This window comes from Nasonia vitripennis (genome assembly GCF_009193385.2).
Source record: "Nasonia vitripennis strain AsymCx chromosome PSR unlocalized genomic scaffold, Nvit_psr_1.1 chrPSR_random0007, whole genome shotgun sequence".
Taxonomy (NCBI): domain Eukaryota; kingdom Metazoa; phylum Arthropoda; class Insecta; order Hymenoptera; family Pteromalidae; genus Nasonia; species Nasonia vitripennis.
Window position 1 is genome coordinate 102,936 of NW_022279666.1, and position 19,034 is coordinate 121,969.

Genomic DNA, 19,034 nt, shown 5'->3' on the forward strand with positions numbered 1-19,034 from the left:
TTAGACCAGTGGGGCAAAATATAATACTAATTATTTAAAACATGCATATACATAAGAGTAATAATTTTTCAATTTTTATAGGTTCTAATTGGCGTGTCGGCACCAGAAGTAGTTATTTTAGGTGCCGGAAGCCGGATTTTCTGCTGTGAAAGCCGAAGACCACCACTGTACACAGCAGCCTCGTCAAGGCCCTGGCTCGACTCCTGGCGATCACTTGCCAGTGCACTCTAGTGCTATTCGTCGACCAGATTGCTTTTGGTTCTTGGAGTCTTTCTGGAGCACGAACTGCGCAAGGTCCTAACGGGCCCACCCCTACGTATATTATTGGATGTATTAGTGTACTTGTGTTTCAAAATTAGTTGTAATATTCTGTGTGCAAATTTGTTAAGACAGTGTCAAAGTGAATTGTATTGTAAACACATTGTAAAAGGTACTTTTCTCTCTTTTCTAATACGAGTGAAATACATTATAGTAGTTGCTTTAAAACTTAACCCCGTCTAAGTGATTTCGTTATCCGGCTCCCTTTCCCGGAAGGCAGTGACCGCGTCTGCGGTAGCCAAAAGGGATTTCCTTTATCACAATACGAATAAAATAATATTACGATAGGAACTCGGCACACGTAAGTATATTGGTGAGTTGCGCTCATTCGGACGTAACACATTAATATATTTATATTTTTAAAATGGTGCATAGCGGCCGGGAAACGCGGAAACGAAATCACTTTTAGAATGAGTTCCTATCATGTCACGCGATCAATTTGTTAACACAAAACGTGGTACTAAATATGCAATAGATTTTGATGATTCCCTATTAACACAACTTAAGGACAAAGAAAACGAACTAAAAAGAGCGATCCAGAATAATAGTCCCGAAGCAACGAAGCTTATACAAGAAGTAGATCGATTAACAAAAGAAGTGAAAAACTCGTGCGAAAAATTTAATATTGACGCTGATAAAAATCCCGATTTACCCCGAAATAAGTATGAGTTTTACCAATATCGTTTAAATAGCTCAAATCAGTTAGGAGATAGTGACGAAGAAGTCGTCATTTCTGAGGTAGAGAACGAGCAGGATAATACGGTCAAATTTAACTCAAAAATTTACCTAAAACCATCCGCACTGAAAAAACACGCAGAGTCTTCGTGTATCGGTACAAGCACTCCCGTTTCTCGAGGACTAACACAAAATAATATAACATCTATTTTCGGATCCCTGGAAATACGCGATACCCCTATAAACGAAAACGCGATCGATACTATCAAACAACAATTATCCATCGAAATCAAGCCGGAAGTGTTAGAAGCCTATTTCGCCGACGAAAATAACGCGGCGGAAATTAATAAAACTGTAAATAGCCCCGGATTCGGATTTTTTCAAGCAATCAAGCTTGTGCGAGACCGCCTTAGTACCTACGCGACGGGAACATTTGTACCGCCTTTTGAAAAATTTAAAATCGAGACATCCCGGAGTCATCAAGACTCATCTAACGAAAGCGAACCCTTCTTGTCATTTGACCAAAGCCTCAACACACTAAAAATTCAATCAACCCATAATAAACCAAAAATAGAACAAAAATCGAGAATAATGGCCGAGACAATCCAGGTTCGTGGAATGTCCATATCCAACGTATTAGATTTAATTCCGCGATTCAACGGACAAAATGTGTCACTCTCACTTTTTCTCGACGGATGTAGGGAAGCAAAAGAATTGCTTCCTAGCACACTCGAAGGAGAGTTAGCCAAATTTATTCGGATGCGCCTATATGGGGACGCATTAAACAGTACCCGCGGACAAACGTTCACATCGGTAAATGATGTCATCGAGTTCTTCGAAAACATTTACGGTTCGGCAAAAACTTTTCACGAGTGGTCTGGCGACTTGGCTAAAATGAAGCAGAAAGGAAACGAATCGCTAATTGTATTTTTGAATAGAATTCGAGAAATTGAAAAAGAGATCACAGCCGCAGCTCAGCGGGAAGGGCGAATAATCAACAAACAAACGTTTCAAAATGATCTCGAAAGAGATTGTATAAAATTTTTCAAAAGAGGATTACGGTGGGAGATCCGCGGACGCATGGGCGCGCCTACGACACTCAAAGATGCTCGAGAACAGGCAATTGAAATAGAACGCGAATACGCAGGTTGTGCGATCGACGACGACGAGTTGCCGGACGCGAAATTAAAAGGTAGAGATACGCGGAAAGTACATGTAGTTGATTTTGATCAAAATGCAATGAAGTGTGGCTTTTGTGGAAAAGTCGGCCACGTAACCATTAACTGCCGACAACTCGCCCTGCAACATCTGCAGCGACCAAACGACACGCGTGACTATCAACGAGATCGAGGACCCCCACCGCGCGGTAATCAAAACTTTCGGAGTGATACTCGAACTAATAATACTAATTTCGGAGGATCGAACGCGGAGAATAGGCAGCGCAACGGATTCTTCCCGAATCAAGCAAACAATAGTTACGGTAATAATAATAATTTTAATCAAAGAATTTCAGAAAATCGAAGATCGAATAATAATGAACATTCAAGACCTCCAAATAATTCGAATTATAATCGTAACCATAATACTCCCAACACCTCTAACGCATTTAGACCGACGTGTTATTATTGCGGGATACAAGGGCATACGCGTAATGCCTGTTTCAAGCTGCAGCGGGACATGCGCTCAGGAAACGTAGCGCAGGGAAACGCCGAGTCTCTTTCTCAGGAGGGCGCGCGGAAACGAGAGGAATACTCCCACGTCCGCACAGAAACCATAAATTTGAGTCGCGCGAGTACGGTGCCGACTATAAAAGTTGACATTGGAGAGTTCAACAAACCATTAGAATTTATGCTCGACACCGGAGCTTCAGTTAGTTTAGTGCGTAAATCGGAGGTATCGCCCTATACTAACATAAAAACTGATGAGATCATAAGATTAAAAGGCATAACAACTCAATCAATTTCAACGCTTGGCAAGGTGTCAGTTGATTTTAATAACGTGTCAACAGATTTTCATTTAGTTGACGATGATTTTCCCATAGCGGAAGCTGGCATATTAGGCAATGATTTCTTTCGCAAAAATGAAGCGACGATTAATTATTTTGAAAATTATATTGAAGTTAATGGACAAATAATTCCTTTTGAAAAGTATCCTACAGAAATAGAACCTATGAACACAAATCCAGAAAAGAGAGTTACAAGTGAATCTAAAAATACACGAGTAGGAAGCGATTTGATTGAAGGAGGGGAAACAGACCGCGGTTATGACGATTCTTATGTTGATTATAAACAAAATATGTTTGAACAAGAAAATGGGGAATTAGTTGAGAGGAGTAACGAATTAATTAAGGAAACTTGTGAATTTATTAATGAAAAAGATAATGAGAATTCTTATATACGAGACGAAGGTATTTATGTTAGTCAGAATCAGGAGAACGTTTATGTAAATTTTGATACGAGTAATCCTGACGCTATTGAAAATGATGAGTTTATTATTCGTGAAACAAATGACGAATCGAGTGAAAATATATATACAATGGAATATGTTGAGAATTTATTTAAAGAAATTGAACGTTTAGAGAAACTTTTACAAGTTAACACTTCTCAAGACAACGAGAGCGAGCAAACTAATTATGTGGATATTGAGAAAAATGTCGTTATGAATAAAATTGAATCTGGTGCGGAAGACACTGAGATGAGAGATAAAGTGAATATTGTTGAAATTATTGATGATAAATTGATTAATGATAATGAAGTAATTAATGATGATACGAAAAATGTATTTGTTGATGAAGTTACGGAGAATATATTTGAGGAGAATAAAAGTAACGATAATTATGAGATAATTGCTAATAATGCCACTAATTGTGAACTCGACAAAGGACTTGAGAATTGTTTACTAAAAGAAGAGTCTATAAATGCTGAAACTTTTGAAAAATTATATGGAGATAAACAAGAATTTAGACCAGATAGTTGTCATTTTGTTGAAAATTATATTGAAAATAGTCAAATGGATGACTTGTGTTACAATTATATGGAAATTTCAGATAAAGATTATTTTGCCAACGGGATGCCAGATAACGCGACGCCGATTCCTATCTTCCAAATCACGGAAGCTGAAAAGGCCGAAATGCCAAGAATAGATCGTTTGAAATCATTGCTAAGATATACTCATTTAGAAACCGAGCTGCGACAGCCAATCGAACGCCTTATAGAGGAATATGCCGACTGTTTTCATTTAAAAGGGGAAAAGCTGGGGACTACTAATTTTATTAATCATAGAATACTAACTGTCAGCGATGTACCGATTTGTACTAAACCTTATAGATTTCCTCACGCTCTTAAACAAGAACTCGATCGCCAAATACAAGAAATGCTTGACGGAGGTGTAATTCAGCCTTCTAATTCTAATTATTCATCACCGGTATTTTTAGTAGCAAAATCTCCGGATAGTAAAGGTAATAATTCAGCCTTCTAATTCTAATTATTCATCACCGGTATTTTTAGTAGCAAAATCTCCGGATAGTAAAGGTAATAAACGATATCGAGTAGTTGTCGATTTTCGCAAATTAAATGATATAACTATAAAAGATAAATATCCGTTGCCAAATATATTGGATATAATCGACCAAGTAGGCGGAGCCGAATATTTTTCTGTATTCGACCTAGCTCAAGGATTTTTCCAAATTCCTTTACATGAAGCCGATAGGCACAAAACAGCTTTTTGCTCTTCGAACGGTTTGTACGAATTTACCAAAATGCCAATGGGCCTTTCCAACTCACCTGCAACATTTCAGCGTTGTGTGGATAAGATTTTTAAAGATATGCAAGGTAAAGAAATATTCCTATTTTTAGACGATGCTGTTATATACGGAAAAACTATCGAGGAACACAATATCAAATTCGAGAAATTTTTGAAACGATTACGCGAAGCTAATTTGAAATTGCAACCAGATAAATGTGTATTTTTAAAGAAAGAAGTTATTTATTTAGGGCATTTGTTATCTAAAGAGGGAGTTAAGCCGGATCCTAAGAAATTAGAAGCAGTACGAAATTTTCCATTACCTAAAACTCAGAAAAATATTCGCGAATTTTTGGGACTAGCGGGATATTACCGTCGATTTGTACAGAACTTTTCGGGAATTGCTAAACCATTAAGTAACTTATTAAAGAAAGATGTAGAACTCGTTTGGAATGAACAGACTCAAGAAGCATTTGATATATTAAAAGAAAAGCTTTGTAGCAAGCCAGTTTTACAAATTGCAGATTTTTCAAAATCTTTTATAGTAACGTGCGACGCTAGTTTATACGCTATCGGAGGCATTTTGAGTCAAGGAGAGATAGGTAAAGATAGACCCATTGGATACGTATCACGAGTACTTTCCGACACCGAAAGCCGGTACGACTCATATTCGCGAGAAGCTTTAGCAATATTATATTCCGTATCACAATTCAGACCATATTTACTCGGAAGACATTTTACAATTGTCACTGATTGCAAACCCTTGATTTGGTTTAAAAATTCAACCGATTTAAAGTCAAAAGTTAGCAGATGGAGAATTAAATTAAACGCGTACGACTACGACATCGTGTATAAGTGCGGGAAAGCCAACGTGAACGCAGATGCGGTCTCGAGAAACCCCGTCGAGCGGTCCGAAGAGGCGGAGACGGAGGAGCCTATACTTGTAATAGAGACACGCGCTAGAGCCGGAAAAATACAAATACCGAACTATCGAGAAAATAGACCGAAACGCCCTAATAATTCGCGTAAGATAAATCAAAAACGCGATGAACCAGAAAATTATAACGCCGAAAAAGCCAAAACAAGCAAAGAGCCGAACACTGATTTGACAAAATTGTATGATTATCAATTAGAATTTCCAGCAGAATCAAGCACGGAAAAAGAGATAACTCAAGAGATCGAGCCAGTTATAAATAAAGAGAGAAAATACGGAAAAATATTCGTCGAATGTAAAGAACAATTGTTTATGCGAAAAGATAATTATATTTACTTCATAGCCTCGGACGGTACGCCATGTGATGAGGGAGCAAGACAGCTACACATACGTAATGAATTGCCCAGATTTTCTGAGTTAGAAGCCGGAGAAATTAAAATCACGAATAGAAATAAAAAACTACACTTCGCTATTGTTACACGCGGCAAACAGGCCTTAAGCACTACTGAGATTCTCAATAACATAACCGTTGCATTCAAGGTTCTAAAGTCATTGATTGTAAAGGAAAATATTTGCTCTATTAGTATTGCTAAAAGCAAGGATATTGAAAACGTATTGTGGGATGACATGTTAGTTAAATTAAGACAACTATTGAAAGGAATATCAGTAAAAATTATAATTTGTTTGGGAATAATTAAATATATAGCAGAGAAGGATAGAGTCCGAATCATGGAGGAACTACACAATACGGCTATAGGAGGTCATAAGGAGGTAAATAAAACTTACAAACGAATTAAGCAAAGATATTATTGGGAGAATATTAAGGAAGATGTACAAAATTTTATACGGAAATGTCTCACATGTCAATTAAAAAAATTAGTTCGAGTCAAAACGAAGCAACCTATGCAAATTACGGATACACCGCAATCGCCTATGGAAAAGATTAGTCTCGATATAGTGGGACCATTCCCTGTTTCTAAAAATGGTTATAATAATATATTAACAATTCAATGCAATTTTTCGAAATATTGCTTAGCAATACCGATAAAAGACGCCACCGCAGAATCAGTTGCCGACGCGTTAATCAAACGTTTTATTTGTATTTTTGGCGCACCTCTCACTATTCTCACGGATCAAGGTAGTAATTTTATGTCAAGCCTAATGAGACGAGTAGCAAAGAAATTTCGCATCAAACAGGTAAAAACTACTGCGTATCATCCGCAATCTAACGGTTCTTTAGAAAGATCGCATCATTCGCTGACCGAATATATTAAAACGTCTCTAGATAACGAAACCTGGGATGAATGTTTAGAGTTAGCTACATTTTGTTACAACACTGTGCCGCATGAAGGGCATCAGTTCACACCATATGAGTTAGTTTTCGGACGCTTAGCACGTGTTCCTTCGAACGAAGCACTCGAGCCCGAAGATCTGATTCCCACATATAACGATTATGTCATTAATCTTAGCAAACGATTAAACGAACTACAGAGAATTGCACGCAAAAAGCTAATTGAATCAAAAATCCGATCGAAATATTATTATGATAAAAAAATCAACCCAAAAGAATTTAAAATTGGAGACACGGTTTGGTTATTAAAGGGCGGTAAACAATATAAATTGGCGGACCAATACGAAGGACCATATACTGTTATCGATGTTTTTAACAATCAGCGGAACGTTAAAATCCAAATGAAAAATAAGAAAATCAAAACGGTAAATGCGAATAGACTTAGAGTATCGTACATAGAGCCTGAGGAAATCTAAAAATAAGTGTCAATTTTAAGAAACTATATATATATATGCATATATATGTACACACACATTATATTTACACATGTTTGTTTTATGCGTTGAGAAAATACTAAAAAGAAAATACGAAAAACAAAATAACAAGTAAAGTGCAAAGACAACGTATAAGTCAAAAGCGGTATCGTCTCTTAGGGACGTAGCACAAAAACCAAGTGGAACACAGTCAATTACCTGGTGAACAAACACGAGAAACTACGATGAAAAGAGAGAAAGCGAAACTGACAGCTCAAGACAAAGTTTTAAACAAATAATGATTTTGGGATTGAAAATGAGAGGAGAATCCAAACAAGGTATTATCCCGCATATCACTACCCCCTACCTTGCTCATGACAAGGCTCCCAAGGTAAATCGTTCACAACAACCGGATTAACAACATCAATTACCTAAAAATAAAAAAAAAACGATAATACTAATAAACGGCGTAGGGAACATAAACGGAGAGTCATAACAAATAATAAAGACAGAAAAATTACCTCACACATTTTTGGAAATAACCAAATATATACGTAACGACAATACCTCACTGACACTCTCGATAAAACTAATGCGGGACCAGCCTGCAGCACGCGCACAAAAGTACGACTAGGAAAGAAAGTAGGGGAAAACACATGTCCTTAAGAGAAAAAGAAGCCTGGGAAAGAAACGAATAAAATCTCGAGCCCACGAAAATTACATGATAGGACCTCCTGCACACGCACTAGGAAGAATGTTGAAAATTTCATGTTCAACATTCTTTCTCAGGCGGGGTGGAATTTTATTGCATAAAATCAAAATCGGAAAGAAAAATAACAAATTCATATAAAGAGAAAAGTACTCTTAAGCATTACATTAATCCAAACAAATACTTGCATACACTAATCAACATTCTTTATGTTACAGTCAACTATCGTACAAATTTTTAAAAATACACACATACATATATATCCATCAACCATATCCTTATCATACTACAAAATTTTTTTTTTTAACAAAGAATTTGTAAACAATTTATATGTAAAATATTAGAATATCCATTGTTATAAAAATTAAAATATATATATATATATATATATATTAAAATATATATATATATATATATATTAAAATATATATATTAAAATATATATATATATATATATAAAATTAAATATATATATAAAATTAAAATATATATATATATATATATATATATTTTAATTTTAATATATATATATATACGAAAAGTACCTTACAATAGACTATGTAAATAAATAATGGTGCGCGGAGAATGATATTACCCATCATTATTTATAGAATATTATACACATATACACACAAACTACACACATACAAAATTTTTTTTACGAACGTCGAGTTTCACTCATCCGTTCTTTTTCGGGCGGGGAGGTGTAATGGAATTCACAATTCCATTACGCACATAAACGCGATGTAATGAAAAATAGAAAAGTACAGGCGTAAGGAAATCCTAAATTCCACTACACGCACAAAAACAGAATAAAAAATTAATAATGGCACACGTACACACTGAAACAGACACATACACTCATAACGCGTCGCCATCGCAGCAACCACACGCTGAGAAAAGAGATTATGCCTTACCAAAATAAAACTAAAGAGCCAGCAGCCAATACGCATCTAAGCCGACTACCGTAAAAATGGCAGAGTAAAATAGACATAGACCAGAATACGAAACAAACAAGCTAATAAAGGAACCTCATAAATATCGCGACACTCCGCAACGATGTCACACATAAAAATGAAAAATATATCGATACAAAGAAATCCAGGCAGACGATTTTAGATTCACGAGAACAGGCGGCAAGAAGAAAACAGCGAGTTACGACCTTTCTAATTTAAAACAATCGAGAAAGTCTCACGCGCGCACTCTCAAAGAGGGCGCAGGCAACGGAAAGCAGCGGGAGAGCTAGTTACAAGCCCGATTCCCCAAAATTAGAAGTAATAAAACTAAGATTTTATGAATTGACCTGTCACATTTCCATTAGAGCAAGTATCACAAGGAAATCTTATGTTAGCATCTCCAAAAATGGAATGACGAAAAATATGAAAATCTAGTATATAAAGACCGGGAGCAAAAGGGTGCTCGTAGTCAGTTTTCCTGAAGTCGCTTTACAAGCCGAATCGCTGCCAGTCGCCAGACCAACAACAATTATTATTACGAGTTCACAGTGCGCAAGTAAAAGGAACTTAGCCCGAATCAACAGTCCATATAGTGAACGGAGATACACGTGTTGGCGTTCATCAAAGCGCATCACGTCTCCAAAAGGAAGCCGACGCATCGAGGCGCCCATCTGTCTGCACTTGTTTACCATAAAGGAGAGAAGCTGAGAGCCGACGGCCCATCAACAGCCTGACCGTACTGAACCACCGACGCGATAAACCAGGCCCCAAGGATCCACAGCTGTAACCTCCTGCTGGCGTACATCTTCAGACGAACACACACAAACACACACACACACACATTGTAAAAGGTACTTTTCTCTCTTTTCTAATACGAGTGAAATACATTATAGTAGTTGCTTTAAAACTTAACCCCGTCTAAGTGATTTCGTTATCCGGCTCCCTTTCCCGGAAGGCAGTGACCGCGTCTGCGGTAGCCAAAAGGGATTTCCTTTATCACAATACGAATCAAATAATATTACGATAGGAACTCGGCACACGTAAGTATATTGGTGAGTTGCGCTCATTCGGACGTAACAGTGATTTGATTTAAATTTAATATAATTTAATGAGTTTTATATATGTGCTTTGTTTGAGAATTTGTTCTGTGATCTTGTGTGAATTTGGCAGGATGCGTCAAACTGCTTGTGCGTTAGATGTGTAAAAAAAAAAAAAAATGTAAATTATTGCGTTTTGTTTTAGAGTTAGTCTACACGCACAGAAAAGCGTACGCGTAACTTAAAATTGCGTACGCGAAGTCCCCTCTCTCCACGACAGGCTCCGCCCCTTTTTCGCGTACGCAATGAAATTTTATTTAAGGAAAATCTACGCGTACGCTTTTCTGTTTTCTGCGTACGCGAAAAGTCTCGCGGACGCTAAAAAGGAATTTTCTTTTCGCGTACGCAACAAAAATTCTCAAGCAACTACGCGTACGCTTTCGATATCTGCGTACGCGAAGTTGGCAGAGGTCTTGCGGACGCTAAACATTTTTTCTGCTATAGAAAGAAATCCTCGCGTACGCTTTAGAGTATCTGCGTACGCGAAGTGAGGTTAAGTAGAGGTCTCGCGGGTCGCGGACGCGAAATATTTTTGCTGCTATAGAGAGAAATCCAGAAATCCACGCAGGCTTTATAGGGTCGTGTCTCCGTACCTCGTATTTGCGTACGCGAACTGGTTAGAGGTAAGTCCGTTTTCGATTTTGTATTATATCAAATGGTGTACATAAATGTGAGTACATTAATGTAAATCTAATTTAATACATTTATTTAACTTTTTCAAAGCTAGGTAGAAAAAAATTATCACAAAATATGAGCGCTATAAAATATTACATAAAAACTAACCTCTAAACAGTTATAATTTTGCACTTGGAAAATGACAATAATGTACAACGGATTTAAATGACTGGGCAGATAAATAATGATAGTAAAGTCTTCTAAGCTCTTCAAAGGTAAAGTACAAATATATACATATTATTATAAATACAAATATACTATTGGCACTGTCTACGTACACTCACCCGTGTACTATTAGACCCTATACTATTAGACGATAAGATGTATAAGATTTTAAAGCTTTTCATTTGTACTAGCTGTTCGTTTATGTATCTTTATATAACTTTTGATATCATAACTCTTTCGACCAAAACATTTCATAGGTGTTGGCATTATTATGTCTTTATCTGATTGTTCATCTGTTGAATTATCAATACACTTGGCAGCATCTTCAGGACACAATGACAAATTAATTTCATCTCCAGTTTTGATTGTTACTCTAACTTCTTTATTTTGTCTCCATGCATTGTCAATATCGTGTAAAACCTTCAACCTTTCTTCAAAATTGTTTTTTGAATAGCTGCCAGAGTGAGCAGCATTTACTGCTGCTTCTTTCAGTATTCTCATTCTTTGTGGTAACGTTTCAATATTTCTTTTAGGTGTCAACGTGAAATTACTTTTTGATGCTGGCGATTGCATCGATTTTTGTAAAACTGAAGCTGTAGATGAATTCAAAACTGGTTGATTCTGAAGATTATAATAATTGATGTATTATTATACAGAATTATTTAGAACCTGATGCATTTTCTAAATTAAAATCTATGAGAGACAAAAGACGTAAAATGAAGAAAACTATATTCATCTGCAATGTATGCAGGTTAGAAGCACATGATGAAGTTGGAGAATGTACTTGCTGTGGTGGATGGGTACATTACAAATGCGTTAACATGTCGCAAAGAGATTTTGATTCTGTAGATAAGTGGTTTTTGTCCATCCTGCGTTCAATGTTTTTAAACCTTATAAGTTTCTTAAAATAATCACAAGATTTTGTATTTCAATTATACCATTATTGGATTTTTATACTTAATATTAACAAAAAAATTATATCAATCATTCATTTTAATTCTGCAACTAAACAGTTTAGTTTATTCGGCGTTTCGTGTTTTAAAAATAAATATTTTGATAGTTTTTAGTTGGATGTAATATTTTGGAGCGCTCATATTTTGTGATAATTTTTTCTACCTACTTTTGAAAAAGTTAAATAAATGTATTAAATTACACTTACATTAATGTACTCTCATTTATGTACACCATTTCTTTTTATAATACAAAATCGAAAACGGACTTACCTCTAACTACTTCGCGTACGCAGACACCCTTAAGCGTACGCGCTGGGATTTCTTTCCATAGCAGAACAAATTTTTTGCGCCCGCAAGACCTCTGACAACTTCGCGTAGGTAGATATCGAAAGCGTACGCGTGGATTTCTCTCCAGCTGAAAAATTTTTTAGCGTCCGCGAGACCTCTAACAACTTCGCGTACGCAGATATCGAAAGCGTACGCGTAGTTGCTTGAGAATTTTTGTTGCGTACGCGAAAAGAAAATTCCTTTTTAGCGTCCGCGAGACTTTTCTCGTACGCAGAAAACAGAAAAGCGTACGCGTAGATTTTCCTTAAATAAAATTTCATTGCGTACGCGAAAAAGGGGCGGAGCCTAATGTGGAGAGAGGGGACTTCGCGTACGCAATTTGAAGTTTCGCGTACGCTTTTCTGTGCGTGTAGACTAACTCTTTGTTTTATTTGAGTACCTCTCTTAACATTCACTGGGTCTCCTAAGAAATTATTAATTGTGCGGGTCACGAACGAATATAAAAAAAATTTTTATTTAAAATCACTGGTGTTTCCGCGTGTTTCACCTGTTGTATAGTTGCACTGACGTCACGACGTCTTTGTGTGTGTGTGCGCGCGACTCGAGTTTCAAATTCTTATCTACGACTGTGCGTTCTTTGTGCTCTCGACTCTAATTCTTTGTTCACGCACTTTATAATAATTTTCACTTTTTACGCGTACTTGTATGGGACCTTCTATATATATTTTTTCTTTTAATCATTTACTCAATTACACAAATTTTGTTTTTAATATGTAAAAAGCAAACAATTCCGCGTCTGACAAAAGCTGAGAACAATCCCAGACGAGTCCCCAGTTTTGTTAGGGTAATTCTGAGCTTACCAAACTAACAATCAATTATTAATATAAACGTGGGCGATCAGCTACTCTCCCATACGGAAAAGATTAGTGAAATTACTAATTTATCGCGCCAGAATTGTTTGATTTGGTAAATTTTAACTTTAAATCATTAAGGAAAATAACTTACTTGTGTTTGATGGATCACTGGAAAACTAGATCAATGAGGTAGTGGTAAGAACCAAAACTATGACTGCGCTGGGGTTCTGTTCTAAATTTTATTTTATTCATCTTTCGATAATTGACGTGACGTACAATGAAATTCAATACAATCCACTTCGACGTGAGACATTTAGCGATGCAATACGAAACTCAAAGAAGAATATTAATCAACCAAATCTTTTAATTCTAAAGAAAATAATATTGTTTTTCTATATTCAATCAACTCAATGTGAAAACTCGGAGAGAAAGCATCCTGTCTCTAGGAGCACACACACAGGAATGAGAACATCGGGGGAGGCAAAGTTTGAAAAGAGCGTCATAGCTTTCTCCCACACAGGGTCTTTACTTCTCCTTCGCACTTCAGTTTAGCCGCGCTCTCTCTCTCTCTCTCTCTCTCTCTCTTACTCATTAGGCCTTATGGGTCTAGCCTACGGTCAACGGCTAAACTGCAGCGTCGACTGTGCACGCGTGCTTTCAGCCGAGGGAAGAGAAGTTTTGTTTTGGTTTTGAGTTACTTCTCGCGTACGTTAAGTGTCGAAGTTTCTGGATTCTTTCTTTCTTTCGTCTTAGTTTGATTTAATTTAATTTAATGTCTCTGAATAGTTATCCAGAAACTTCGTCACTTAACTATATATATATATATATATATATATATATATATATATATATATATATATATATATATATATATATATATATATATATATATATATATATATATATATATATATATAGTTAAGTGACGAAGTTTCTGGATAACTATTCCGAGACATTAAATTAAATTAAATCAAACTAAGACGAAAGAAAGAAAGAATCCAGAAACTTCGACACTTAACGTACGCGAGAAGTAACTCAAAACCAAAACAAAACTTCTCTTCCCTCGGCTGAAAGCACGCGTGTACAGTCGACGCTGCAGTTTAGCCGTTGACCGTAGGCTAGACCCATAAGGCCTAATGAGTAAGAGAGAGAGAGAGAGAGAGAGAGATATATATATATATATATATATATATATATATATATATATATATATATATATATATATAGTTAAGTGACGAAGTTTCTGGATAACTATTCCGAGACATTAAATTAAATTAAATCAAACTAAGACGAAAGAAAGAAAGAATCCAGAAACTTCGACACTTAACGTACGCGAGAAGTAACTCAAAACCAAAACAAAACTTCTCTTCCCTCGGCTGAAAGCACGCGTGTACAGTCGACGCTGCAGTTTAGCCGTTGACCGTAGGCTAGACCCATAAGGCCTAATGAGTAAGAGAGAGAGAGAGAGAGAGAGAGAGAGCGCGGCTAAACTGAAGTGCGAAATATATATATATATATATATATATATATATATATATATATATATAAATATATATATATATATATATATATATATATATATATATATATATATATATATATATATATATATATAAATATATATATATATATATTTCGCACTTCGTCACTTAACTATATATATATATATATATATATATATAGTTAAGTGACGAAGTTATATATATATATATATATATATATATATATATATATATATGAATGATATGCCGTTATCAATCAAGCAATTATTCAAGTTAGAAGCTGTTACATATCACTATAATAATTTAAAAACGCAATATAAAAATAGCCATAGTATAACTAGGAACAAAAACATAAAAATACCAAAATCGCATAAATCAATTAGCCAAAAAGACAGCTACTATGCTGCAGTTAATGTTTTCAATATGCTTAGCAATGATCTCAAAGTTTTAGATCTTAGCAAATTTACAATAAGGAATAAATTAAAAATGTTTATAAGTGAAAAGGTACTTTAGGCAAATACAGTTATTTCCTATTGTTGATCTGGGTGACTTTTAATCCTAGTAAAAATAATACGCGAAAATATACAAAATATGAACATGACCATGTTTTTAGTACATAAGTATAGTTCATAAGTTTTCTTTTATTTTTTGTACTCCGCTCTACGTACAGGCAAGCTTGTTTTGCCTCTGTAGAATACCTTTAATGGTATATGTAAGTGGATGGTTAAATAAATAAATAAATAAATAAATATATATATATGTATATATATATATATATATATATATTTATTTATTTATTAATATGTTGTGGCCGAAAATATAAAAATAGAAAATACCTTATTAAAACAACTTAATAAAGAGTTGTATGAAAAAAATGAACTCATGAAGGAACTTTTAAACAAACAAAAGGAATCTAAAAAAGAAAACAAAAACACTTACTCGCAAGTGGTGCAAAACCCTAAACCTAAACCAAAACGTATACCAAAAATTATCATTAAAAAAAACAACAAAGAAGATCAAGCTGATATAAAAGAGTACGTAACACATTACTTAACTAAAGAAAAAACTATATTAACTAAAAACATCAGCATCAACAAAGACAAAGACGAATTGGTCATCACATGTATGAATGAGGAGAGCGTTGAAGACGCAGAAAAAATATTAAAAAAGAAACTTGCAACTCATTTCAAGATAACAAAAGAGCAGCTTCTGAAACCGAAATTAAAATTAGTAGGAATAGAGAACTGCCTCAAGCTAGATGCAGCTGGGTTAGAACATGATCTGAACGAAAGAAATTTCAAAAAACTGAACTCCAAATGTAAGGTACTACATACATATGTTAATGATAAAACTAATAAACAAAGTGCAATTATTGAAGTAACGGCAGAATTGTACAAATTCATAAAAGATAATGATAGCAAAATTTTTGTCGGGTTTCAAAGGTGTAGAGCTTTTGATTTAATTAATATATCGCCTTGCTACAAGTGTGGACGTTTTGGACATAGTGCTAAGAAATGTGTTAATAACGAAAATTGTACTAGATGTGCAGGATCGCACTCAGTGAGAAATTGTAACAATAATAACATTATTAAGTGTGTTAATTGTCTCTACAGTAATCTAACCTACAACACTAAATTAGAGGTTAATCACACGGCTACGGATAGTTTAGCGTGTGAAATACTCAGAAAGAAAATCAAAAGATTAGTGGATATGACTGATTATCCAATGCAACCTACAATACCAAGATTTGTGGGTAAGGTAGATTACTTACGGAAGCAATCTATAGCTTCAGTGTCAACGAACTCACCTATCATTCCAAATATCTCGTCAGCGCAAAACAACAACAAGAGAGGCAGCAATGGATCAAGACGCTGACCTTGCAGATCTGATTCAAAACGAAAGCGAATTTGATGACACCAAGAAGCTAAATGATATCATCAAGCAGAAAAAGAATATTATCTTGTGTAATAATATTAGAAGCTTGAATGCGAATTTCGATAAGCTTGAAATGTTTATTGATATATATATATATATATATATATATATATATATATATATATATATATGTGTTAATATGTTATATATAAGTTCTATATATATATATATATATATATATATATATATACACTAGTGGGGCTCCGCCCCCCTGCTCGCTGCGCTCGCCAACCGCCCGATTCTTGTTTTAGTGTAAATTTAATTTTCAACGTAATTGTTAGAAGTAGCTTAATCAAGACAAAAAAAGAGGTTAAATTCATACCACTTGCATTGATATATATGTATCATTTTTCAAGTAGTAAGTAATTTGTTTTTAAATATAGTACATATTATTAAAATTTGATATGGTGATGATTAAAATATAAAAATTGTGATGCGGGCAACAACTTTTACAAATTACTTTTTGGTTAACGGAATATTGTCTACGAAGAAAAGCACCATATAGATCAAATTTACCGAAAAAATCCAACGTAGATATATGTTGATACGTACCGTCATTATTTACGTTAGTAGGAAAAATAAGTACTACAAAGATTTAGAAAAGTAATAAAATATATTTCCAAAAAATAAATAAATATATTTATAAATGTATAAAAACATTATTGGAGTACGTATGTGCCTATTGTAATTACTTTTGTTGTTGAATGATTTTGAACATATTTTGCATGAATGTTTTTTTTCATTTGAATGTATGCGCTGATGCGTCATTAAATATTCTTTTTTTTTTGAAGGTTTTTTTACAAACGTTACATTCATGATTACATACATTTGTATGTGTTTTTAAATGAGATGTTAGATAAGATTTCCTTGATACAACTTTACGCGATTTATGTGATACTAATATTCCTTTCGGAAATAAATTAATAGTTTTAGGAGGAGACTTTCGACAAATATTACCTGTTTTAAAGAATAGCAGTAGAACTATTATTATAGGAGAAACTATAAAATCATCATACCTTTGGTCATACTTCCATATTTTAAAATTAAATATAAATATGCGATCACTCAATAGAAATTTTTCAAAATTATTATTAGACGTTGGAGAAGGAAAGATAGAAAAGTTTAAAATTCCTGAAGAATGGAAAACAAATAATATATGTTCAAAAATTTTTGGTCAAAAGTTTGATTTTTCATTAAATAGTGTAATACTTACTTCTCACAATGAATATACTTATTTTTTGAATAATAAAATTTTAAATCAAATGGAAGGAGAGATAAAAACATATCATAGTATTGATACTGCAACTTATAAAGGTGTTGATAAATCTGATGATAATATTTACATTAACTTTCCGATCGAAATATTAAATAGCATTCGTGAAGGATTGCCACCTCACGAACTTAATTTGAAAATTGGGGCCATTGTTATGTTAATAAGAAACTTAAGTATAACTGACGGTTTGTGTAATGGCACACGTTTAAAAGTTACTAAATTATTTAAGTATAACATTGAAGCCGAAATTATAACTGGGGAAAAAATCGGAAACAAAGTTTTTATACCTAGAATCACCTTAAATACCGGAAATTTATCTTCATTGCCACTTATTTTATACAGAAAACAATTTCCTTTAGTCTTAGCGTTCGCTATGACTATCAATAAATCTCAAGGTCAAAGTTTCGATACTGTAGGGATATACTTGAAAAAACCATTATTTTCTCATGGTCAATTATATATAGCTTTATCTAGATGCAAAAATCCTAATCAACTATTCATTCAGATTGAAAATGAAAACGATTCAGAAATCGAAAACATAGTTTGGAATGAAATTTTTAATTAATAGTAAAAAATTGATACAAAATTAGCATTAAAATTTCTTTAATACATGATTTAACAGTAAATTGATAAGAATATGATGCAGTAAAAAGTATAATGTTCCTATACATTTTTATACATAATAATTTCAGGATGGAATGGAATCCGGCTCAAAATTTTTTGATTCCAGAGGACAATGTGGATTTACGTGAAGTAAATAATCAAATTATGGAACATGAACGTGATCAAGTAAATTATGAAAATTATTTAATTGATTTACAACAGGAATATGATAAACATGAATTGAATAGATTCAATGAAAAGATTGAATTTTATGAAATTTTTAATAATGAAATCATTCAACATTTTTCGAGTTTAGATGAAATTCCTACCAATATGACTTTGAATATTCAACGTATTTTGAAACTACGTAAAAAAGAAAATCTTATACCTAAATCTTTAATAAGTAATCCTGATGCTTACGTAGCATATATTTTGAATATTGCTAACATTATATATCACATCAATTTAACAACAAAATAAAATTTTACATTGTACAGTGTTAGGGTAATTCTAAGCTTACCGAACTAACAAACAATTATTAACATAAACGTGGGCGGTCAGTTACTCTTCCATACGCCAGAATTGTTTGGTT

At 34.1% G+C, this 19,034-nt stretch overlaps 1 long non-coding RNA gene across 1 annotated transcript; it reads left to right on the forward strand.

Annotated features, from left to right (window-relative positions):
• Positions 1–10,464: 10,464 nt before the first annotated feature.
• LOC116417990 lies at positions 10,465–12,192 on the forward strand. The gene is made up of 3 exons (XR_004228154.2): positions 10,465–10,817; positions 10,922–11,084; positions 11,568–12,192. It is a non-coding gene; the product is annotated as an uncharacterized LOC116417990 (long non-coding RNA).
• The last annotated feature ends 6,842 nt before the right edge of the window (positions 12,193–19,034 follow it).